General features: G+C 40.5%; 1 protein-coding gene and 1 long non-coding RNA gene across 11 annotated transcripts in view; one reads left to right on the plus strand and one right to left on the minus strand.

The window, feature by feature from the left end:
* The window catches only part of NLGN1 (neuroligin 1), a 678,275-nt gene that overhangs the window by 254,396 nt on the left and 399,178 nt on the right, over positions 1-24,701 (minus strand). The window lies entirely within an intron of this gene.
* On the plus strand, positions 13,579-24,078 carry LOC112547682 (uncharacterized). Of its 3 annotated transcripts, none has more exons than XR_016350343.1 (4): positions 13,579-13,717; positions 14,967-15,038; positions 16,697-16,751; positions 23,946-24,055. It is a non-coding gene; the product is annotated as an uncharacterized LOC112547682 (long non-coding RNA). The 3 variants fall into 3 exon arrangements; XR_016350344.1 differs by lacking the exon at positions 23,946-24,055 and adding an exon at positions 19,292-19,424; XR_003091477.3 differs by lacking the exon at positions 16,697-16,751 and having other exon boundaries at positions 23,946-24,078.

A 24,701-nucleotide genomic window follows, 5' to 3' on the forward strand; every position in this document is an offset into this window, starting at 1 on the left:
ACTACCCTGTTTTCTTCACTCATAGGAAACAGCTTTTCACCTACTTTTATTCCATTACTTAAGTACTTAAATTTCATTTTCGGTGAAGCAGTGTTAATGCATATTTATGAGTAGGTCCTGTAGTGTTCATTGAATGTGCAGACTTCCCTTCACAGCAGGCTGCAGATTTACATTTTGCTTTCTATTACTAAAATGTTAGCCATACAAATCGATGTCACTTAGAAAATAAGAAAACAATAGTTCTTCCTGTAACTTTTAGTACATTCATCTGAGAAACTTCATGCAACATATTAGTCCCTGACCTAGGAAGAAAATCCAGTTTAGATTTTTATTTGTGATATTTAATTGTAAGTCTTCCAGTAGTCAGGGTTTGCATATTTGCAGGCTTTGAACTGGATCTTACAAAAAAGTACCTGTGTGAGTAGTCTCACTGAAGTCTATGGGTGAATAAAGTTACTCAAATACATAAGCATTTGCAGGATCAGATCCCATTCCGTTACTATAAACCATTTTAAATGATGACTTTAATTTAGGGATTGATTCTATCTTCAAACAAACACTCATTAGAACTGTTAATCATAATGATGGTTACACATGTGCATCAAGGAAAAAACAGATGTGCAAAGTTAATTCATAGATTCCTTCCTCAGCAAATATCTGGGGAGCCCCAAACTGTTCTCACAGCTGATCATTCATTATACTATTCCATTGTAATCATTAAAAAAACCCAGATATTATATTCATACTAATCTAAAGGTAATTCCAATTACAAGCATGTAGACAAAGCTGACAGCTTTTCATTTTTCTTTAAAGTAAATACAGAACTTTCAATAATATGGTAATTTATAGATGAAAAATAGCAATCCTTGAATGTTAAAAAAATTACATCAAGCATTTAGTACAAGCTTCTATGTGCTTTTTGATGACATATGTGTGAAAAGACCAGGAAAAACAGCTCTGATTTTTTAAAGAGTGTAGGCATTGCTTCTCTCAGCTCTGCAACACCTAACTGACTTAGGAGCCCCAGTCCCATTTGCAAAAATGACTTATGGCCTAAACCCCACTGACTTTCAATAAGGCTTTAGGTCCCTAAGGTCTATCTCCTCAAAGGTACACAGGCACCTAATTCCCATACTGATTTCAGAGTTGCAGTGCCTAATTCCTTTACAAATCTGGGGCTCACTTCCTTGTAATAAATTATAATTAAAGATAGTTAAAGATGGGCCTGAACAGCACTATGGACAGCCCTATGAAAAAGAGCTGCTTAGAAAATGGGGGAGAAGTGATTTTCGGTGATTCTCCCACAGCCTTTTTGCCCCCCAGAAATATCATTTCAATGGAAATTTTCTGACCAGCTCTGTCCTTGAGCTTTAGGAAAATTCAAATCCAGGCCTGGAATTCTGCAGTTACTAATTTGCTTTCTGTTGAGATGCTTTCAATCTGCTTATTTACACTTATTATTTCCTAAAGAGATAGATTTATATAATTCTGATGGGCAAGGCGAAAGCAAATTTTAACATTGGCTAATTCTGTACTGAGCTGAACCCTCCTTCTAGTCTGATTTCTCTGTATCTGTAAATTGCTTACCTGAGAACTTTGTTCATCAGAAAACTGAAAATCTCCGCTCCTCCCCTCTCCCACCATTTAACTTCTTCAAACAACTTGAAAGTGGCATTGAAGGCTTTGTCTTTGGCATCTGGCAAGTTCCTTATCTAATGGAAAAGTCGGTGTCTATTCATCATTGAAAAGAAACTCATTTGTGTAATTGTGACGTACTCCATATTCTTTATGGAGTATGGAAAATATGCTTATGATATGGATATGACTTAATGGAGATGTATATTACGCAAGATGACTTATGTAAGGTATCATTGGAATGATCAAGATTTACTGTATGTGCTTATCTAATTTGTATGCCTATATCATTTCTGTGTGTGAAGTTAGGAATACTGGCTATGTAGATGTATTTAAAAGTGCTAATGTGGGTGTCACCCACAACTAGCCTTTCAGGTACAACACTAAAAAAGCAGGGCTGATGGTGTGTTAGCCCAGACAATGGACTGTGAAAGAGCCTATCTTCCTGTGGATGCTGCAGTTAGCCTGCAAGTAATAGTGCTGCAGCCCTGCAGAGAGAAGGGTCTGAGTCATCTGGTATTGAACATCCCTTTCTTTTTCAAATGCAGTGGTTTTCCACTGGAAGAGAAAGGCCTCTTGCCTTACACAGGAGCTGTATAACTCAGGGGAGTGGTATCATCATGGTTCACTTCTGCCTCCCCACCCAGAGGCACTGAAAATGACCTGGAAGCAAGAAATGAACTGGGAGTGGGGGAGGGAAAAAGTTGGAATGGCATCCAGTTTGAGAGTAATAATACCTGAGGTCTCAAGGTGTACCTTGTGAGACTTTCTGCAATCTGTCCGTAACAATTTACTGTAATCTGCCCGCAACAACAGGTAGGGTGAGAAATTATTATTTGTAACTCATTTCTTTAGTGGTCAAACTTAGTTTATGCCCTTTGTTTTATTTGTTTAGTAACCTGCTTTGTTCAGTTTGCGACCTCTTCACCCTCCTAAAATCCACCTTTTGTAGTTAATACATTTATTCCTGTTTACAATATAACATTTGTACAATTCATAATGGGGTGGGATAGGAGGTGGTGCATACGTTCCTCCACACTTAAGGAAGCAGATTTCTTAATATACCTTTTGGTCTGCATGCCAACAGAGGTAGATATCTTGCTGGGACAAGTCCCTTAAACTAAGTCTTCACAAAGCTGATTTCGGTGTCTGTTTTTCTGCTGTTGGATGCGACCCTGCCTCTGTGCGTGTGCTGGAGGATGTTTAATAATCTGGCCCAGAAAGAAAAAGGGTGTCCAAGCTGCCACAACAAGCAGGCTCAGTGGTATCTGAGCACATCAGGTGTAATACGAAGGGGGGCTACCTGTCACAGTAACGTTAGGTATGTCTAACTTCTTCAGCTATTTTATCTCAGTGAAGAGTCTCTGTAGAACATTTAAGTACAATCCACCTCTACCTTTATGATTGAGTTCCTCTGTGTACCTTCACCCATCTCAGAAGATAGTGTATACATATCACCAGTAAAAGGCTCAGAGAAAATACTGAAATGAATGATATCAAAAAGGGCATCAATTACAAACACATTGGTAGCTTATGTTGATGGTAGTTGTACCATCTGTTTCCTTTGAGTAAAATCAGTTCTTAGGCAATGTCAGCTGCTTTAGGTAGTACTTTTTTATAGAAATTCTGTGGAAGGTGTTGCACATATTAAGTTATTTTTGAAAGCTCATGGGTGTTAAAGTGTATCATTAAGCAACTCCTTTGTGAGGGATCAGTTGCATTACCGAGTATTTGTCATGCTCTTGGGGTGCAGCACAATAGAGGTAGCGGTTAACACATATGATGTGTTAAGTAGATGGTTCAAAAATAAAGGAAAAATGCATGCATAGATTCAAACCCAGTTGAACATTCCCATTATGGCAGTTTTAAAAGCATTTCTGATTCAGATATTACCACATAATCTGACTTTTAAATTGCAATCAAGGTGCAATTTAGATAGATTCACGATTTGAAAGAGTTTTCCTTAACTCTTGCTACTGCAGATTTTTTTTATATTCCTTTCCCAGGATCAGCAGGAAAGAACAAAAAGAAAGTTACTCTCCATTTTGAACAGAAATGCCACAAATTAGCAAAAATGCCATTATGTACCATTCAGGAGAAGTTTTGTGACTACCAGCACTAGGCTGCTTGCTACAGCCAACATTTGGATTTTTGTAGCAAAGTAATTTATCTTAAAACTATGAGTACTGTGGAACCTTAAAAACTAACATATTTTGGGGGGGCATAAGCTTTTATGCACTGAAGCCCACTTTAACAGATGTTCCAGCCCACAAAAGCTTATACCCAAATAAATTTGTTAATCTTTGAAACATGACTCCACGTTGTTTTTGTTAAAACTTGTCTCTTAAAAAACTGTTCTTCCAAAAGCACCTTCAAGTTTGTTAAACATATTTCATTGAGCAGCTGTATAATTTAACTATGATAGCTATAACTATACACCTAAAACACAGATCGCTTCCCTATTCTTAGCTCCTACACAGTGCTGGGAACTTCTGTATTGATTTACCCTTGCCAGTCAATATATCACACGCCAATAGTTCCAGGTACCTCCATGAATCCTACTTTGTCCTTTCAGAGACACGCTGTGTCTACACGGCATGATTTTCCGGAAATGCTTTCAACAGAAAAGTTTTCCGTTAAAAGCATTTTCGGAACAGAGCGTCTAGATTGGCATGAATGCTTTTCCGCAAAAGCACTTTTTGCAGAAAAGCATCCGTGCCAATCTAGACGCGCTTTTCCGCAAAAAAGCCCCGATCGCCATTTTCGCGATCGGGGCTTTTTTGCAGAAAACAAATCTGAGCTGTCTACACTGGCCTTTTTGCGCAAAAGTTTTGCACAAAAGGACTTTTGCCCGAATGGGAGCAGCACAGTATTTCTGCAAGAACATTGACAATCTTACATGAGATTGTCAGTGCTTTTGCGGAAATTCAAGCGGCCAGTGTAGACAGCTGGCAAGTTTTTCCGGAAAAGCGGCTGTTTTTCCGGAAAAACTGGCCAGTCTAGACACAGCCCAGATGTTTACTCTCAGCATACATGTGATGAGCATCATACCTCTGGGAAAATGATTGGGTGGGTAAGCAGTAGCGAATAAACTACAGAACCTTCTACCTGTAGCTCATCAGCTTGAATCCAGTAAGGTTGAAAGTTGTGCCCATGAAATGGACTTTTGGAGGCTCCTATCTAAGATAACCATGGTGAATCTGCACCACACCCCACATCTTTGTCACATGATTTATGCTAATCCTCAAACTCAGAGAGGCCTAGAACTGCAAGGGGCATGGAGAATGACTTATCCCCGATACTCATGCAGTACACTTTGCCTGCATATCAAGGCTGAGGCATGAAGGCAGGGTAAAGTGTATTGGATGCTTGCCTTGCCAATGAACAAGAACTTCATTCAGAAGGCCTTAGGCCAATGCCTTTCACAAGCACTGAACCTACCTAACTATGTTAGACTAAAGCTCGTGGTTGTCTGCAAATTAAATATTTGACATAAATTTCCCACATGGCACGATATAAAACTTGTCATCTGCATCTCATGTATTATGGTTCCTCAGACTGAAAATGCAACTTTCTTCTGACAACTGTGTGCCTATGTTAGAGTATGAGTGGAACAGACAATCGTAATTAGATAAACAAATGGTTAATATGCTTTGAAAATGTAAAGCAGTACATACCTCTCACCGTTTTATGTGAGCCCTGATGTATGCACATCTATATTATAAATGTGACCATCATTATATATTGCCCCTTTTTCTTCCTGCTATTTTTATACTGTTACATCTAAAATTATGCCCTGATATATTTTAAAACACTTACTAATCTTCTTAACTTTAAGCACATGAATAGTTCCATGGAAGTCAACAGAATACTCACATGAATAAAATTAAGCACTTGAAAAAATGTTTGTAGGATTGAGATCTCAAACTGTAAACTCTTAAAAACAGAGATCTAGTTTTCCTATTTTCACTATAAAAATACACAGCATTCTAACGCAGTCTGTAGCCAATAAAAGTTATTAAGAATTATTATTAAACCACATTGCTCTTGACATGGACACTGACTCACACCTGTTGAGGCTATGATGCTGCACACCAGGGACAACGTTATATAAAATCAGTCAGAGGTTTAGCTGGATCTAGACATAATAATAAAAAAGAGTGTAATTAAAACCTCTAGTGGTTAAAACAATTTTACCCACATTGTCATCAGGCAAAAAATCAAACTGTTATTGCTTTTTTAAAACCTAAACCTGTACAAAGTGTGCAGTGCTAAAAGATTTTCAATGGACTGTTGCATCAAAGAGTCTTCAAAGGAATTCTGGAGACAAATACATAAGGAAGAGCTGAACACACAATACCATCGCCCTCCTGTTTCCTATATTTAAAATTCAGACTCTAGTTCATGTGTTTGAACAAAGGCATTTTTTAAAAACAAATCCATTCCACCTGGACATATAAAGCAGATATCCACTCTTGCATTTCAACAACCTACTTGGGACAGCTATGTGAAATATTTAATTCCATATTAAATCATTTTGCTTTTATCAAATTAGTAATGTTTTTAGTTTGTGGGTCTTTTGCTCACAATGTCCAGTTTCATTGTTCATTGGGATGGTGCCAAATTGGTGTGAATATACTAAACGAATGGTGAGTGTAACTTAAACGTGACTGAATAGCAGAGGATCTTGGAAGAAAGTTCTCTAAGCAGAAGCAAATGTGATAAACTGGCACAGACTGCATGAGTGATCAATATTGGACTGTTGATCCAGAAAATATGACCCCATGCAAAAGCAAATATCACATGAGCAAAGTTCCAGCCTGGAGCAAAAACTGACTGGTCAGAGTAACTTTACAACAGGAACGTCACATGGAAAGCCAGAGAGAAAGATTGATGAAAACATGGTTGTGGGGTGATTTGGGTACCACCTCCTTCTGACTCACCTGAAATACTAATTAGGTGGAAAACTGCTAACTACACACCCACTGCACATGCTTTTAAGATATGTGACTCCCTTGAGAAAAAAAGAGTATAAGAATCAAGCAAATCTCAAATTATTTTTGGCTTCGGATTCCTTAATTATGCTACTCAAAGAAGCTGGTGATGCTGCTAGACAGAATAGCTAAAAGTCGAGTAGACATGTAAACCAGAGAGCCCTCAAGGCAGCCAAGTCCTTGCCTCAGAGAACAAGCCAGAGGGCTAAGAAGAACAGACAAGAGGAAGAGAAGCACAGGAACTGCTTGTGTATATTTGTGAAAAAGGTTCATTTAGAAGAATGTACAACTCTGAGGCTACATTTAGACTGCAGGCTTCTTTCGGAAGAAGCTTTTCCAGAAGAGATCTTCTGAAACAAATTCTCCTGAAAGAGAGCATCCACACTGCCAAAGCACATCAAAAAAGTGATCTGCTTTTTTGAAAGATAGCATCCACACTAAATGGATGCTATCTCGCATTTAAGTTGTGATTGCTATGGATAGAATGGCCACCAGGGCACTTGTGCTTTTTTGTCTTTCGTCTTCTTTTGAAAGAACTCCCTCTTCCCCGTCTACATATGCCTTTTTCCGAAAGAGCTCTTTTGGAAAAAGGCTTCTTCCTCGTAGAAAGAGGTTTACCAATGTCGGAAAAATCCCTCAGTTCTTTCGATATTTTTTCAAAAGAATGAAATTGCCATGTGGACATAACTCAAGTTTTTTTGGGGGAAAAAAGGCTGTTTTTCTGAAAAACTATAGTGTAGACATAGCCTGAATGTATTGCTTTGTCTAACATAGGATTTATGTGCTTGTGCTGTAATTCCTTCTCAATAAACTGCTACACATGCTTGTATTAATTCCTGGCTTGACCTTTTTCACTTGCAGGATAGCCATTAAAAATCCAATGAGGTAACAGTACCCCCTAGTGTCACCATTGTTCATCTCCCTTGAAAATTCATCAAAGTTGCATAGGGTGTTACTCTTCATCTGTTTGTCAAAAAAGTCTGTCCATGTAATATGTATTTTAGATATGTAAATAAGTTTTTAAACATTTCTAAACCACCAAAAGAACACTTTTAATATTGACTGTCTTCAAACTTCTGCTTCAAATTTCACAGGATTTCATGCAAAAGTGGCTCTTTGTGAAAAATGGTCATTGCCTCCACATTTTGTTCAAAAGCTAAATTTCAAAAAGTTGTCTGAAATTGGATCAAGATGTTTTCTCCAAAAAATGCCATTAAAAATATCCTTTTCACATATTGACTTTTTGGATTTAATGTTTGATAGGTAAAATAATGTCAGTCTTATAATAAGCAACACACATACCATATTCCAGAGCTGCAAGCTTGCTCCAATGGATACACTGAAATATTGAGCAGATTGATTCAATGCTCCAGATGCATATGTTTCCCACATGTGACCCATAAAAATGTCCTATAACTTGATTTGTTTCAGAGAGAGAAAAATAAATACAAAAACCCCAAAAGTTTAATGGAAAAGTGTATAACTTCTAAAAACAGTTTAACCTGCACCATGAAAAGTTTTGGTTAGATATTATGAAAAATGTTCTAACTATAAGGTTAATAAGCAAGTATAGGATTCTAAGGAAGATTGTGGAATTCCCATCATTGGAGATTTTTAAGAACAGTTTAGACAACTCTCTCAGTAATGGTCTAGGTATAACGGGTCCTACCTTAATGTAACTGTCATCAGGCAAATTTGAACCTTGGACGTCTGGAGCTTTGTGTAGGAGCCTTTATGGATTGAACTATAAAGCCAGCTGGCTATCAGCTTAGGCTGTAGAGCAGTGGTCTCCAACCTTTTCACACCCAAGATCACTTTTTAAGTCTCAGAACAGGCAAAGATCTACCGCCCCGCCCCTTCCTTGAAGTTATGCCCCCTCTATTCTCCTGTCCATCACTTGCTATCCCCAGCCCTTATACACTCTGTTAAACAGTTTATTTTTAAATTATGAAATATATAAAATTAAAATCACATGTTTATAGTTATGAAATAAATGGTCTGTTTTTAATTCATGCTATTTAAATGTCAAATGAAGCATTTACAATTATACATTTTGTTCTCTGTTATTTTGTAAATCTAAAATCAAGTATTGATAATTATATATTTTTTCTTCCAATAACAAAGTCTCAGTGTGACACCTGTGACTGAACAGTATCTGCCAGTGTCTTGAAGTCTGGGTTGTAGTCTGAGATTGCTAGTCGTATACAGTCCATCAGATGGGCATCTGTGATCCTGCGCTCAACCTGGGAAGCTTGCTCCAGCACTGCTGGAGCTAGATGCAGCCTCCCTGGGCTGAGCGCAGGGCATCCGGGCTGGAGGGAAGAGAATTGGCTGCCCGGCCAGCTGGCCATGGCGCTCAGCCAGGGTGCACCAAACTCCACGTGGGCAGGGGCAGAGGAGAAGCCGCCGATCAGCTGGAGCGTGGGGCAGCCTCTTTCAGCTGAAAGCCACAGTCAGCTAGCTGGAGTGTTTCAGCCCTCCTGACCACCCAGCTCCCACCATTCCTCGCAGCTACTCACCTGTGTTGTTGCTCGGTGAGTAGCTGCTCCTCAAATGAGGAAATCTAATGTAAATGTACTGCGCAGGTGCGCAGTTCAGAGAGGGCTCAAGAGCTACTCTTAGAGCCCCTGAGATCTACAGGTAGATCACGATCTACTGGTTGGTGACCACGGCTGTAGAGCTTCCTTGTTCTTATCTCTCACTTTAAGTGGTCTAAGTACCACTACATAGGTCAGTGAACCATACTAGGTGTGTCGGTTACATTAGTATGAGGGATGAATTAGATGACCTCGCAAGGATCCTTCCAGTCCCTACATTTCTATGATTCCATGCTGAGTAGCTCCTTACTCAACATGTAATAACACTGTAGCCAATAGGGCCATGTACTGCAGTAAGGCGATACTCAGTGTAAGCATTGTAGAATTCAACACATGATAAGAGAAGCTGAATATCTGCATCGAGAAATGGTTTTTGGTATGGTAAGACGACAAATTTATATAAATAGGAAGTATCAGAGAAAATGCAGCGATGGCTTATAATATCATTTTCATTGCTTAATCAGGATAATTTTAACACATGTTAAACCTAACCCAAGAGAGAGAAAAGTTAATTTTAAGCACTTGCTGTCAGCAAGGCTGTAATAAGCATCTTGTTGAGATAATGCAAAAATCCTTCTTCAGAACACCACCCTCTAGACACTTGATTTAATGGATTACTCTATTAAGCTCAGTGACTAAACATCTATCTTTCAGCCTCCAATTTCTCTCTCACAATCTGCACAAACTACAGTATCTGTGTTGTACTAATGTGTATCCCTTCTTGTGACCACTCCCTCTGAAATACCTTGAAGTCCTTTTCTTGTGAAATTCACTATACAATAGGGATGTTAGTGTGTAGATGATTACATGATTTGCTGATAAACCTGGGCCCATCATGTATTCATAATGGTTAAATGCACCATCCCTTGCTCCCTCTGTATCAGCAGAGCTGCCTGCTCCCCCTCCCTGCTGCTTCCCACAGAGGCAGCAGCATAAGGTGGGCAGGCGGGAACCAGTGCTCAAGGGGAGTTGGCTTTTAAGCCAGGTAGCTGCATGGGACAGCTCCCATGGAGCTACCTCCTGACCCCACTACCTCCCACAGAGGCAGAAGGGTGGGGCCCAGGCAGGAGCCATGCTTGGTGGGAACTGGCTTAAAAGCCGGCTCCCCATAAGCACCAGCTCCACGGAGCCGCCTCCCTCTCCCCCTCCCTCCCATACTGCTGTTTCTGGGGGGTGGGTGGGCAAGGCAGAAGCCACCTCCCTGTGCATATCAACTCCCACCAAGCCACCTGTCCCCCCCCCTCCACGCTGCTGCCTCTTGCCGGCCCCTATTGCATATAAATGTGTAACCACTAAAAAGTGCAGAGGTTACACATTTACACATTTGTTAACATCCCTACTATACATACAACTCTCCTGAGGTTCTTCATTCCTTGCTACAATTGAAGAAGAATTGTATTTCTCCTTTTGGCAAAGCCTTAAAAAAGAACAGGCCATACATTCCTGAATTATTTATCAGATGTTCCTATGCAAACAAGGATTAAATAATTCTCTTTGAGCTCTTTGAGCAGCTGGAGGCATATTTCCTGGGTGATATTTACATGTTCCCCATCCTTCCTAGCAAACAAATTGTGTTTTGCTGGAGATCGAGGGCCTGATTTTTCCTTTCACTTATAATTTTGTAAATAAGGAGTAACTCCACAGAAATTGACGGAGCAACATCAGTGTAAAACTGAGGGTAGTGAGTGGAGAATCAGGTAATCTATTTGTGTTCCAAATGCATTTGATTAATAAGGACAGGCCAAAAATATTACAAATATAGTTTATCTCCCCACTGCACCCCAAATTCATCTGGTCTTGCTTTTAAAATAGCTAATTAATTTAAGACTGAAATTAAAATTAAATTACATTAAAAATGCTATCAATTTCCTAATTCTGCCCTGATCTGTTAAAAAAGCAAACTATGCAATCAAATTTAGCTAAAGCAGAAAAAAATTAAATGTTTTTATAAAGAAAGGCATTCCTTACTGATATATATTGTAACCAATATTATTAATCTGTGTAATTAAACTGATGTTGCTCAGGCATTATCTTGATTTAGAAAAGAAACCAGACTGTAGAAAATGTGGATTTGCATAGTAATCAAACAAAAGAAGTACAAAAAAGTAGTAGCTGAATAGGTTGCCCAGCACAAAACAATACCTGGAGACAGAAGAGATAAAAACGTTCATTGTTGATTAATAATACCTAGTTTAGTCCACCATACTTTATCATATCTGTAAAGCTGAATGTAAAACTGGAATCACAATTTGCTGAAGTGAAGTCCCTGAAGGGACAGAGATTGCTTTTTTGGATTCCTCAAGCTTAAAACATATTTGAACACATACTCCATTTTTTCAGCTTCTTAACATGACAAAGCACAATTGTCCTCCATGGTGGTAGGCTACGTCTACACTAGCATGAATTTCCGAAAATGATTTTAACGGAAAAGTTTTCAGTTAAAAGCATTTTCGGAAAAGTGCGTCTAGATTGGCAGGATGCTTTTCCACAAAAACACTTTTTGTGGCCAATCTAGACGTGGTTTTCTGCAAAAAAGCCCCGCTAGCCTTTTTCACGATCGGGGCTTTTTTGCAGAAAACAGTACTATGCTGTCTACACTGGCCCTTTTGCACAAAAGTCTTTCGGAAAAAGACTTTTGCCCAAACGGGAGCAGCATAGTTTTTCCGGAAAATCATCTGCTTTTCCAGAAAAACTTGCCAGTCTAGACACAGCCGTAGTGTTTAAATATCTGACTGCTATGCAAGAGCAGATTAGTGAATCTATTTGGATAGTTTTGTAATCTTTATCTATTGCTTCCAAATGTATACTGAGATCTGTATAAAAAGCCTGGTTTACTGTGTCAAAAAACCCAAACCTTTGCCAGAAACAGTTATTCATGTGGGAGTTTCTCTCGAGTAAGGAAGGGCTGGAAAATTTTGTCTTTTAAGTATCGATGCTGCAAATAGTCAGATTTTGAAAATCTATTTTCAGACTTTGCTCTCTGATTTATGTTCAATTTCTATTTAAGCCAATGAGCTAAATTCAGCCCTGGAATAAGCAGATATAATACCACTAAATTCATAGAGCAATGACCACTTGGGGTACATCTACACCAGAGAGATGATTTAAGCTGCCGCTGTCAATCTTTCAGGGTTTGAATTGGTGGGTCTAGTTAAGACAGCTAATCTGAACTGAGAGGGGCACTCAGGTTGATTCTGGTAGTCCTGCTTCCATGAGGAGTAAAGGAAGTTGAAACAAGAGTCTTCTCCCTTTGACTTTTTGCAGTGTGGACTATACCAAAAGTTGAGCTAAGCTACTTGGACTTCAGCTACGCAATTAACATAGCTGAAGTGGCATACCTTAATTTGACCTTGTCCAGTAGTGTAGACATACCCTTAGAGTTTGGGGCAGGATACCAGTTGTATACATAACTGATACTATAACTTTATTTCTTTTGTTGTTGGGGTTTTAGAGGCAGCATTTGTTTTTTCTTTGCCAGTTAAAATTTCTAAGAGTCTTTGCCTTTTCCTATTGATCTCTGAGCTAAGCACCTCTTGGGAGCAAGCTGGAAATCAAAATACAATACAATGACATGATGTTCATGCAAATTATTTTCTTTAGTCATATTTTAATTACCAGAAAGCAGGACAGCCCATAAAGCTTGCTTATTAACTGTGCTTGCCACACCTCACATCTTTTTAATTATTATACCTGTTAGCTTAAGAAGCTGCCTAACTGTTGCTGTTGTTGACCTTTTTCTCTAACCTCACCCTCCTACTCCTCAAATAAAGAACAAGAAAGTGGTACAATCTGTAGGTGCTGAGCCAAGGATGACAAAAAACTTGGTTTGGTACCAACTATGTAGAAAAAGTGACCTCATCAATGTAGTTGACATTCTTACTGAGTAAACAGTGAAACACATTTTTACAGTGTGAATAAATAAGAGAGCTTTGTAGAGAAAAAATAGAGGGGTTCCTTTTACTAGAATAGGAACAAACTCCAACAAGACAAAGAGATGCTTTCATGACTTCTGATACTCTATTATTATGCCTTTTCAACAAGTATCAATGCTCTGCCTTCCCTTTCACTGGTAAACAGTGGAACCTTTGCTGAACTGATAGTCAGAACCAGTCAACAGAAACTGCCTCGGGTCACATGATCTCCAAGCACTGTTGTTACCATAGCAACAGCTCTATGATAAATTAGTCTGTCTCTGCTAAGCATTCTGTTTGCCTAGATGTCTTAGAAGGTGCATTTTTTAAAAAATTTAAGATCTATTTTCCAATTTCAAGCAAACACCTGATTGAACTCCTTTGGTGGGCTTTCTGACATTCAACGTCTTGCAGCACAAAGTCAGGAGCATATTATCCCTGACTTTGGGGATGGGATAAATACTCTCAGCTATTTAATTAAGAATTGCCAACGTGTCTGGAGGGCTGTTTTATATCTTAACGGGATTTTTGTGCATTCTGATGAGGCTTGGTTTCTTGGTTAGAAGCTATTCCAGCAAAGGTTAATATGGATTTATTTCAGGTCTACTTACTTTCATATTGGTTGATAATTGAGATAAACTGCTAGACTTAAACCTAGAGGGAAAAAAATGTTGGCTATAAAAGCAGTGGAGCTTGTAATGGCCTAAACAGTTATTTATTGCAAATTAATACATTTTATTATACTTTTTAAAGACAATTTTAATACTGTTGTTAGAATTTGCTTGACTTTCACCTTTTGTTTTCAGAGATATAACCCCAATTGTGGAAATTTAGGAATTCTTTATTTTCTGATGACATGATTAGGTAATACGATGCAATAGGACATGTGGCGATTATTGTGCTCTAAACTATACACACAATGGATTCTCCCTCTGTGATTTTAATTGCAATATATTAAGTTAGTACACATAGTGCTCTCATTTCCAACATAAAAGAAACCCCTGTTGAATTTAATTTATTCTGCCCATAAAGTAATTTGCATTGCACATGACAGTGCTCATTAGGGACCTGATCCTGCCATGCCCTAAATGCCCTCAACTCCCATGGACTTCACATGGATTCTGGGGCATTCAGCACTTTCTTTAGCCAGAGATGGTAAGCCAAGCATCAAGGGAGATTGCTAAGGATTTAATGAAGCTGTAAGTAATGGTGTAGGACAGCAAACAATATTTTTATTGCCATGAATGGGCACAATATACATAAGGGCTATGTCTACACTGGCCCCTTCTTCGGAAGGGGCATGCTAATTTTGAAAGTGGGAATAGGGAAATCCGCGGGGGATTTAAATATCCCCCGCGGGATTTAAATAAAAGCCGGAAAAAAGCGTCTAGACTGGCGCGATCCTCCGGAATAAAGCCCTATTCCGGAGGATCTCTTATTCCTACTTCAAAGTAAATAGGGCTTTATTCCGGAGGATCGCGCCAGACTAGACGCTTTTTTCCGGCTTTTCCCCAAGCCGGAAAAAAAGCGGTGGCCATGTTTATTTAAATCCCGCGGGGGATATTTAAATCCCCACGGATTTCCCTATTCCCACTTTCAAAATTAGCATGCCCCTTCCGAAGAAGGGGCCAATGTAGACGTAGCCAAGATGTATCTAGCTTCCCACCTGTGAAAATACGGTCCCGTGTTTTTGTTTGTTTGTTTTTGTGGTTTATATGAATTTCTGTAACACTGATATCTAGCAAACTTTTTATGGAATCTGGTCCTTGGTTTTGGGCACAATTAGCAGAGATGGAAGCCTAATTACACTCAACCTTTTGCCCCAACAGAAATTCAAGAAGTCACCCTCACCAAGAAGTCTTGTAAAATGTAACAGAAAATTATATCCCAGCTATACGATGGTAAATTTTTAATTCAATTATTTAGTTTTCACAGTAAATTCTATGGAACCCTATTAAATACAGTTTATAGTGGTTGTATATAAAGAGTGTGCTGATTTTTACTTTGAGAAAATATAGGGTCTCTCTCGTAGCCTTTCCCTAGTTCAAGCCTCCTGTGGTTGCTAATAGGAATCAGGATGTGTGTCAAAGAGGAAATAGAGCTAAATGGGGATAGTCTCACTTGATTAGAATATGTTAATAAAATGTAAGTTGACATTTATGCAATGGTGGCTAAAAATAGTATTCTACCTATTGAGACATTTCTAGGAACTGATCTTGCCATGCATCCTTATTTAAGTAATCCTTTCTGATGTGAGCTGTCTCACTGAAGTAAATGGGACTGCTGGTGGGTCAAATTCACCACTGTGCTGAAGAACACCAAAAGGCCTGTGCATCATTTATATCCTATTTTGAAGGCATAAGCAGACTTTTAGGGCACAGGCCTCTGCAAAAGGGTGGATTTTGCTATACATTTGTAAGAATTACACAGTAGGGTTCATAAACTGCCCATCACCATGGTCACAAAGTGCCACAAGCATTCAAAGATATATTACGAGAGGCTGTAAAGAAAAGAAATACTCACATAGGATTTATGAGTTATATTCCAAATTTAACATACTTCACTTATTAAATGTGCATTGTTTAATACAAGACTGGATAATTTAAATAAGTTAGCTGTTGTTACAATATATTCTGATTTTAATTTTATAGAGAAATATTTTTATACTAGCCAATAGCCCTTCATAAAACGGGATTTTCGGGTCTCTCCTCCATGTCCGTCTCTCTCTCTTCTCCTCCTCCTCCTCCCCCACCCCTCAGCTCTCCTCCGTCTCCTGCTTCTCACTCTCTTTCTCTTTTCTCCTCTCCCTCCTGCTTCTCACTCGGGGGACTACAGAGCCCAAATGGCAGGGGCAAGCAGCGCAAGTGGCTGTTTGGACTCCATGCTCCCCATGCAGCATGGGGACTGTGGAGCCTAAATGGCTGCTTACTCCACTTGCTCCCCCGCAGAGGCCCAGCTGAGCGACGCAGAACTCAGCCGAGTGCCAGGGCGGGAGACGAAGGGGGGCAGGGTGGTGATGTACATGGCCGGGCCCCGCCCCCTGGCTGTGTACATGTAGCCAGACAGGAACCCCCTGTAACATCCATTTTTGCTTGCCTGAAGCATACAGGGCACACAGAGCAGTAAAAGTCTTGAACAGAAGGCCAGGATATGCAGGCTGCTGTGACCCTGGATGGCTGTAAACAGAGATACGCCAATTGCTGACCAAAAGGCTGCCAAGGAGTGCCCTTGACTGAAACCCATATTGATACGAACACGCACTGTCCGGGGGTAGGAATCTCCCGCCCAGTAAAGAATGTCCAGTACTCACAATTTAGTTCTCTCTCTTGCAAGTGTAAATTAAGTTGAAACTCCCTTGTAAGAACTGGCGTCACAAAGACAAACCAACACAATTTGGCATCTTAGATAAGAAAGAGGATATGGGCCCCTATGGGTATAAAGATGGGTCCAGCAGCACATTTACTCTGAGTGTCAATCTACCATCTATCTGCTGGTCGGGTTAGGTGTTTGACCTCCCAAGGTTCCATAGGGACGCCCACCTCGTATTCTTCTTTCCTAGGAATTGAGGGACCGGCCCTGGCTTGACCCGCTGGAGTCGAGAGGCACAGAAGGGGGTAAAAATTGTACCTGGATGTGGTCCTTTGTCTTAAGTGTACACATAGACTTAGAGCTCTTTAAAGATTAAGCTGTCACTTGGTACCATTATTTCTATTTTCTATCTTTATTTTCTTTGTAACCATTTTTAAGATCTATATTTGCTAGCAGTTAAGAAATAGAGCAATAGCCATTGTAACCATATGATTTATAAGCTTCTTTAATAAACCTGTAACTGTTTAAGCTTTAACCTGACTCCTTCAGTTGCTGTAACAGAACCAAGCACAATTTAAAAGAACTTCAGCCGGTCATAAGGGACAGGTATAGGGAGAGCTTGGGCGTTTGGATTGTGTCGCTTCCGGAGGACAGTTCCGTAGGAGCAACTCTCAGCCTTCCCTAAGCTGCCCACTGTGAAGGGATCCTGTATCCTAGCAATTAAAATCTGAGATGTAATAAGCTCTTCCTATAAACTCTGGGGTGTCTATCAGCCTGTTGGCTGCCCTCCGCGAAGGGATCCCGATCCTAGCGGACTAAGACACAGATGTTAAACTCCTCTGGGCACCCATCAGTTTCTCCTAGACAGCCCACTGCGACGGGACCTTGTGTCCCAGCAGTTGAAGACTTGTGTGTAACATACACACATACACTGCCCTGACTGTCGGCTGACAGTACGTCACCGCCCCGCCCTCCTTCCTCCCCCGCCGTGGCACTCAGATGACTTCTGCACCACTCAGCCAGGGCGCCGCAGAAGAGCAAGTGGTGCAAGCGGCCGTTTGGGGTCCACGCTCCCCATGCAGCACACACGGCCACTTGCGCCGCTTGCTCTCCTGCAAGAAGTCAGCCAAGCGCCACGGCAGGAGACAACAGCGCCCCCCAGAGTCACAGACATTGGGCTACTATATATATGATTCTGATAACAGGGAACAAAGTGTGTCTTTGAATGCAGAGAGATTCTTATTGCTGCCATGATCAATACATATCTGGATTTTGAGACTGATTTTATCCTCAAGAACCCCCAAATCTTTTTCAGGAGTCAGTGCTTCCTAATATAAAATTGCCCATCCTGTTAACTTTGTTATATACGTATATATTTACATTTAGCCACCTTAAAGCATGTATGTGCTTCTAGCCAGTTTATAAAGTAACCAGATTGTTCTGAATCAGTGACATGTCCAATGGCCACTGACGGGGGAAGCAAAGGAGTTGCCCTGGAGCCTGGCGATGTAAAAGGCACCGAGCTCTAGGTTGACATCTCTGCTACTGAGGCAGCAGTGGCCTGTGCCTCAAGCCCTTTAAATTGCCGCCAGAGCCCCATGCAGCATAGTCTGGGCAGCAATTAGGACTGGCTGTCCTCTAGTTCCGCCCCTCCTGCTCAAGGCCCCTCCCCTTCTGGGGCTTCCCTATTACCCAGGGCCCAGCAAAGTCCGTCATCAGCTGATGTGTCCTCTTCCTTCTTTGCCACTGTCCCAATTTTTGTGTCACTTCAAACTTTATTAGTGATGATTTTTTGTTTTCTTGCAGATCCTTAATAAAAATATTAAATAGCATAGGACTAAAACTGATGTCTGCAAAACAATTATAAACACACACTGTTTACAATTACATTTTGATATCTCTCATCCAGTTTTTAATCCACTTAATGTGTGCCAGGTTAATTGTATATCATTCTAGTTTTTTTAATCAAAATGTCTTGCAATTTGCTAGCCAAATTAGGCTGGTCAGGTGCCCAGTTTTCAACTAGAACGTCCAGCTCAAAAGGGGACTTAACAGGGGCCAGAAAGTCTGGTGACTACACCTCCCAGCTCCGGCTCCACAAGCGAGTTCCTCCTGTCCTGAGTGGGATGAGGTGGGAGGGGAAAAGCCGTTTGTGAAGGAGGATGGGGGGGGGGGGGGAGGGAAGAGGTGGGGCAAAAGGGGTTCTGGCACTCCTGCTGAAGTGGCCAGTTTTTAAATATTACTCAGTTGGCAATTGCAGGCCAAATTAGGGCGTACAGGTGCCTAGTTTTCAACTAGAAAAAGAGACAGGATCTATTAACACCTCCATTGATTGGCATTAGTTGCATTACTCTCTAGGGATGTGAATGTTTACTGGTTAACCAGTAAGCCTCACCCGTAATAGGTGAGACTACCTGGTTATGGTTAACTGGTGGGGGCTGGAGCAGTTCCCCACTGGCCATGGGAATCTCTGGCCAACCGCAGGCAGGGGCTGCTCCAACATCCCAGCTGGAGCAGCCTCTACAGGGGACTTGGGCACCACAGAGGCAGGGGCTGCTCCAACCCAGCCAGTCCAGCTCCAGCCCAGTAGCAGTTGGGAGGGAAGGGATGGGCAAACCAGGCTGGAATGTCCTTCCCACCTGTCCCCCCTTTAATTGGTTAACTGGTTAACCAATTAAATGGGTTTTATATTCCTACAACCTCCTCTAATAGTTTATGAACTCAGCCCTGTATTAATCATTGTACTATGTTGCCTAGGGTCGATGTCAGCTTGCATCTCTATAATTACTAGGGTCATCCCATTTACCTCTTTTAAAACACTGGCGCAATATTTATTTTCTTCCAGTCTTCTGGAACTTCCCCAGTGCTCCAAGACTTAATGAAAATCAACATTAATGGTACAACAAGTTCCTCAGCCAACTGTTTTAAAACTCCTGGATGTAAATGATCAGAAGCTACTGATTTAAAATTGCCTGACTGGAGTAGCTGTTGAAACATGACTGTGATGAAAAGAGTACTATAACATGATATGTCTACATCGTCTGTACTACCAAAGTTGAAGTCATGGCCAAGTTTGATTTCCAGAATGCAATGATCAAACTAACTTGCTTTTAATACAAAGTTCTCAGAAATCCTCCCACGTACTCTTGCACTCTGTACAAGAGGACTCCTGTATTGCTGTATTATTTTGCAGAGAGCTCTGAACAAAAAAATGATCATGAGTACATCTTGTCTACTGTTTGTTTTTTAACCAGCCATGACAGTAGAAGCTCAAAGGAAGAGTTCAAATCAAATCGGTTTAAAAAAAAATCCCATCCCTTATTTAGATAAAATACACAACATTAAAATGCACATTTATGTCAGGTGGCAGGAATAAACAGCTTTAACCCAGTTACAGAAACAAAGTGTAAACAGCAGAAGACTATAATACTAGACTCTAGTACAAATTGTATTCACCCTCAACCATGCTACTAACACAAATATGAGTGTATGTGCGTGTATACACACAAACACATATATGCACAGTCAGGAGGCAGAGGATCTTTCTTGCTTAATTACTCATAAAATATTACACACATCTATAGCACTATATAAATAATAAATACACCCCAGTAGGCTAGTAGTTTTCAAACTTTTTTTCTCATGACCCAGTTGAAGAAAATTGTTGATGCCTGTGACACAACATAATGTGACTAGAGTGTAGGCTCTGGGGTGGGGCTGAGGATGAGAGCTTGGGGCTGTAGGAGAGGGCTATTGGGGGTATAAAGGCTGTGGCAGGAGGGGCTTACCTTGAGTGGCTCCCAGTCAGCAGTGCAGTAGAGGTGCTAAGGAAGGATTCCTGCACCTCTCCTGGCACCGCAGACCATGCTGTACTCCAGAAGCAGCCAGCAACAGGTTCCCAGCCAATGGGAGTGTGGAGCTAGTGCTCAGGGCAGGGGCAATTGCAGGGCCCTGTGTGCTCCTTGCCTACTACCACCTAAGGCCTGGGCATGTTGCTGGCCACTTCTGGGGCACAGCACAGTCTGCGGTGCTAAGACAGGCAGGACCCTCACTGCTCACCTGATCACCCTGCAGCAATGAGACCCAGTGCCCGAAATTCTACCACCCAATTGGTCATTACGCATAGTTTGAAAACCACGGAAGTAGGTGGCCCAAAAGCTAGAAGCACTCATGCAGGCTGACCAGCAAAGGACTGGGTTGGTGCTTCCATGGATGAACTAGTCACCTGGTATAGAATAGCCTCCTTTACTGTGAAGGACATGGTGTTTGTGGAGCCATCAGCTTCAAAGGCTGTTTTGAGTTGGTCAGAATCCTAAGGGAGCAAGACACTAGAAAAAATTACTTCATACATTTCTCTATTTTGCCAGAAAATCTGTCACTTTTGCACAAACATCACTTAATAATCAGGTTTAAATTTCATATAAATGACAAGATGTTGACAAAACATTCCAGCCAGGCGATTCAGCAGTATCTGAAGTAAAGTTAGTTGTCATGGGATAAGAGGGAAGGTTCTCTCATGGATTGATAACTGATTAAAAGACAGGAATCAAAGGGTAGTAATAAATGGTAAGTTTTCAGAGTAGAGAGGTAACTAGTGGGGTCTCCCAAGTATCTGTACTGAGACCAATCCTATTCAGCCTATTTATAAATGATCTAGAGAAAGGGGTAAACAGTGAGGTGGCAAAATTTGCAGATGATATTAAACTGCTCAAGATAGTTAAGACCAAAGCAGACTTTGAAGAGTTTCAAAAAGATCTCACCAAACTAAAGATGTGTCTAGACTACAGGGTTTTTCGAAAAAAGTGGCCTTTTTTCAAAAAACCTTCCCCTGCGGCTAGACTGCTGCTGCATTCTTTGGAAAGTAAACTGAAAGAACGTGGCAGTTTTTTTGACCATGGAAAATCTTGTTTTATGAGGAAGAATGTTTTTTTCGAAAGTGCTCTTTCGAAAAAAGGTGCTATGTAATGCAAACTGTGCTTTTTCAAAAGAGAGCATCCAGACTGCCTGGGTGATCTCTTTCGAAAAAGCGGCTTGCTTTTTCAAAAGTACTGGTTGTAGTCTAAATGCTCCTCAAAAGAGGCTTGCAGTCTAGACATAGCCTAATTGATTAGGCAACAAAATGGCAAATGAAATGTATGTTGATAAATGTAAAGTAATGCACATTGGAAAAAATAATCCCAGCTATGCATACAATATGATGGTGACTAATTTAGTTATAACTACTCAAGAGAGAGATCTTGGAGTCATTGTGGATAGTTCTCTGAAAACATCCACTCAAGGTGCAGCAGCAGACAAAAAAGCAAACAAAAATTTAGGAATCATTTAAAAAGGGAAAGAGAATAAAACAGAGAATATTTTATTGCCTCTATATAAAACCACGGTATGCCCACATCTTGAATATTGCATATGTAACAGGTCCCATATGAAGAGATAAAAGTACTAGATAAATTCATGGAATATAGCTCCATCAATGGCTATTAGGCAGGAGGAGTAGGAATGGTTTCCCTAGCCTGTTTGTGGTTGCCTCATCTAAAAAAAAAAAAAAATGTTGGCATTGGAAAAGGTTCAGAAAAGGGCAACAAAAATGATTAGAGGTTTGGAATGGGTCTCATATGAGGAGAGATTAAAAAGTCTTAGACTTTTCAGCTTAGAAAAGAGGAGACTAAGAGGGGATATGAAAGAGGACTATAAGATTATGATTGATGTGGAAAAAGTGAGTAAGAAATAATGATTTACTTTTTCTCGTAACATAAGAGCTAGGGGCCCACCAGATGACATTAATAGATAGCAGGTTTAAAACAAAACAAAGGAAGTTTTTCTTCACATAGCCCACAGTCAACCTGTGGAACTCCTTACTAGAGCATGGTGAAAATCAGGACTTTAACAGGGTTCAAAAAAGTACTAGATACATTCATGGAATATAGCTCCATCAATGGCTATTAGGCAAGATTGGTAGGAATGGTGTCCCTAGCCTCTGTTTGTCAGAGGCTGGAAATGGATGACAGGAGAGGGATCATTTGATGATTCTCTGTTCTGACTCTCTTTGGGGCATCTGGTATTGGCCACTGTCGAGAGAGAGGATACTGGGTTAGATGGACCTTTGGTCTGACCCAGTATGACCGTTCTTATGATCTTAACTAACTTTACTTTACAAAACACAAAGCCCATATGACAGAGTGATTCCGCAGAAACACTAGTGTTTAAATCACTCGACTTTATTTTCAAATGAAAGTTTTGTCTACACTGGTGTTTTTAGCTACGCTACACTGATAGAGCTCCACCAATACAAATCTCAAGTCTAGATGAGGTACAGTGGTGTAAAGTGGCAACGGAACTGTGTATCCTATTTTGTATCATAGTTTGAAGGTCTACACTAGGGAGTGCATAATTAAAGGCATTGTAGACAAGGGTCTCTTAAGAGACCTTTGAATTTTGAATTGGATGTTCCTAACTGCCGAATTAACTATAAATGACTACACAACTTCAATTGTTTAATCAAGGCTTGTTTTACTGCAATTCCTGAAGATCACTTGTTCTTTGAATAAGGTACTACATTGTGCAAGTATTGGTGGCAAAATGAGGCCTTTAGACACTTAGGCTGACTTCATTTAAACTTCATATAATCAACACATTTAATTTTAATGGACATGTGAATGGCTTAATTTTAAAGGATTTGGATAACTGATTTCCATTAGGCTGCTTCATAGTGCTGAATTCTTTTAGGACTTATAGCTTCAAATCAGGAACAATTTCTATAGTTTAAAAAGAACCATTGTTGAAAGCAACACCCTCTAGTTGTCTGAACAAGAAGGAAAAAATGACTTAATTCTTTAGAAGTTGTGATGGTGTATTAACTTTATACAGCAGATTAAGGTGCTGAACAAGGGGCTTTTATAAAATGTAAATCTGATTGCTTGGAGTGACTTAGTCAAATAGATGGAAGAATACCATTTCATATTACTTGTATTGATTCAAACATTGAATGGTATTTATATTATGGACACAAATCTATTGCCACACTTGCGGTCACTGGGGCTGACAGCCTTGCCAATCCCTTAGGCAGAGCTGGGTGGGAGTCCTGCTCAGCTCCCTCGGATGGGGTGGGGCCTCAGGTAGCCCTCAGTGACACCGGGAGCGCACTGCGCCTTCCCCAAGCAGGTCTCAGTGCAGTGATTTAAAAGGCTAGGAGCTCCAGGTCCTTTTGTGTCACTGGGTGCCAGAGCAACTGCTTCCTAAACCTCCCCCTTTAGCAGGACTGCTTGTGATATGAAGTCCCTGAAGCTTATACAGGTCAGTAAACATCACTGCCCTGGTGTAAAATATGTGTTGTGTGTCATTCATAGCAGTAATGATTTATACATTTTGCATTCACTGGTGGGTATTAATGGGCTAATATGATTACTCTATCAAGTTATGTTAGCCAATTCCCTTCCTAGGCAACAATTTTATATAAAAAAGCTAAACTCATCTCTCTTTCTCTTTCTCTCTCTCACACACAGAGCATAGTGAGAGCAACATTCATATTATATGTAGTACATATATTCCAGGAAGCCAGAGGAATACTTGAGAATAGCCCAAAGCATCGGAGGAAGTGAGTTGTAGCTCACGAAAGCTTATGCCCTAATAATTTTGCTAATATTTAAAGTTCCATAGGATTCCTTGTTGTTTTTACCATCAATTTTTACACAATGCATAATTAACATTCTTATCTCATGAAAAGGATGCATGGAGTTAATTTGTTGTATATTTTGCTCTAACTTTTTGTATTTTGTTTGGGCAGATCAACCTCGCCATTTGAGGGATCCTGCTTCTGTTGGCAGGCTCCCTATCCAGCTACACATGACTCCCTGGAAGTGGTGACATGTTCTTGACCCATCCTGAGTGTGAGCTGTTGCTCCCATTGGCTGGGTATCCAGCCAATGGCAGCTATAGGGGCAGTACTTGCAGGCAGTAGCAGAGCACAGAACCCAGCAGCTGTACTTCCATCTAGGAACCAGAGTGACATGTCCCATTCCTATACTCCCTCCTGGAACCTGCACCCCACACCCCATCCCACTCCTGCCCCAGCCATGAGCAATGGTGTTCAGTCTGGTGTGATTAGAAATTTGGCAACCCTACACATTATTCCAATTAACTGTTTATGTCTGGGTGCTGCTTACTGCAAATGCAAAAGTAGCTGCTCATTGGGAAATCAGGGAGGTTAAACAACTCAAACGTCCTGCTGCCCTTTTTCTTTGTGCTGCTTCCCCTGGAAT

This window comes from Pelodiscus sinensis, chromosome 10 (genome assembly GCF_052426305.1).
Source record: "Pelodiscus sinensis isolate ZL-2025 chromosome 10, ASM5242630v1, whole genome shotgun sequence".
Lineage (NCBI taxonomy): Eukaryota > Metazoa > Chordata > Testudines > Trionychidae > Pelodiscus > Pelodiscus sinensis.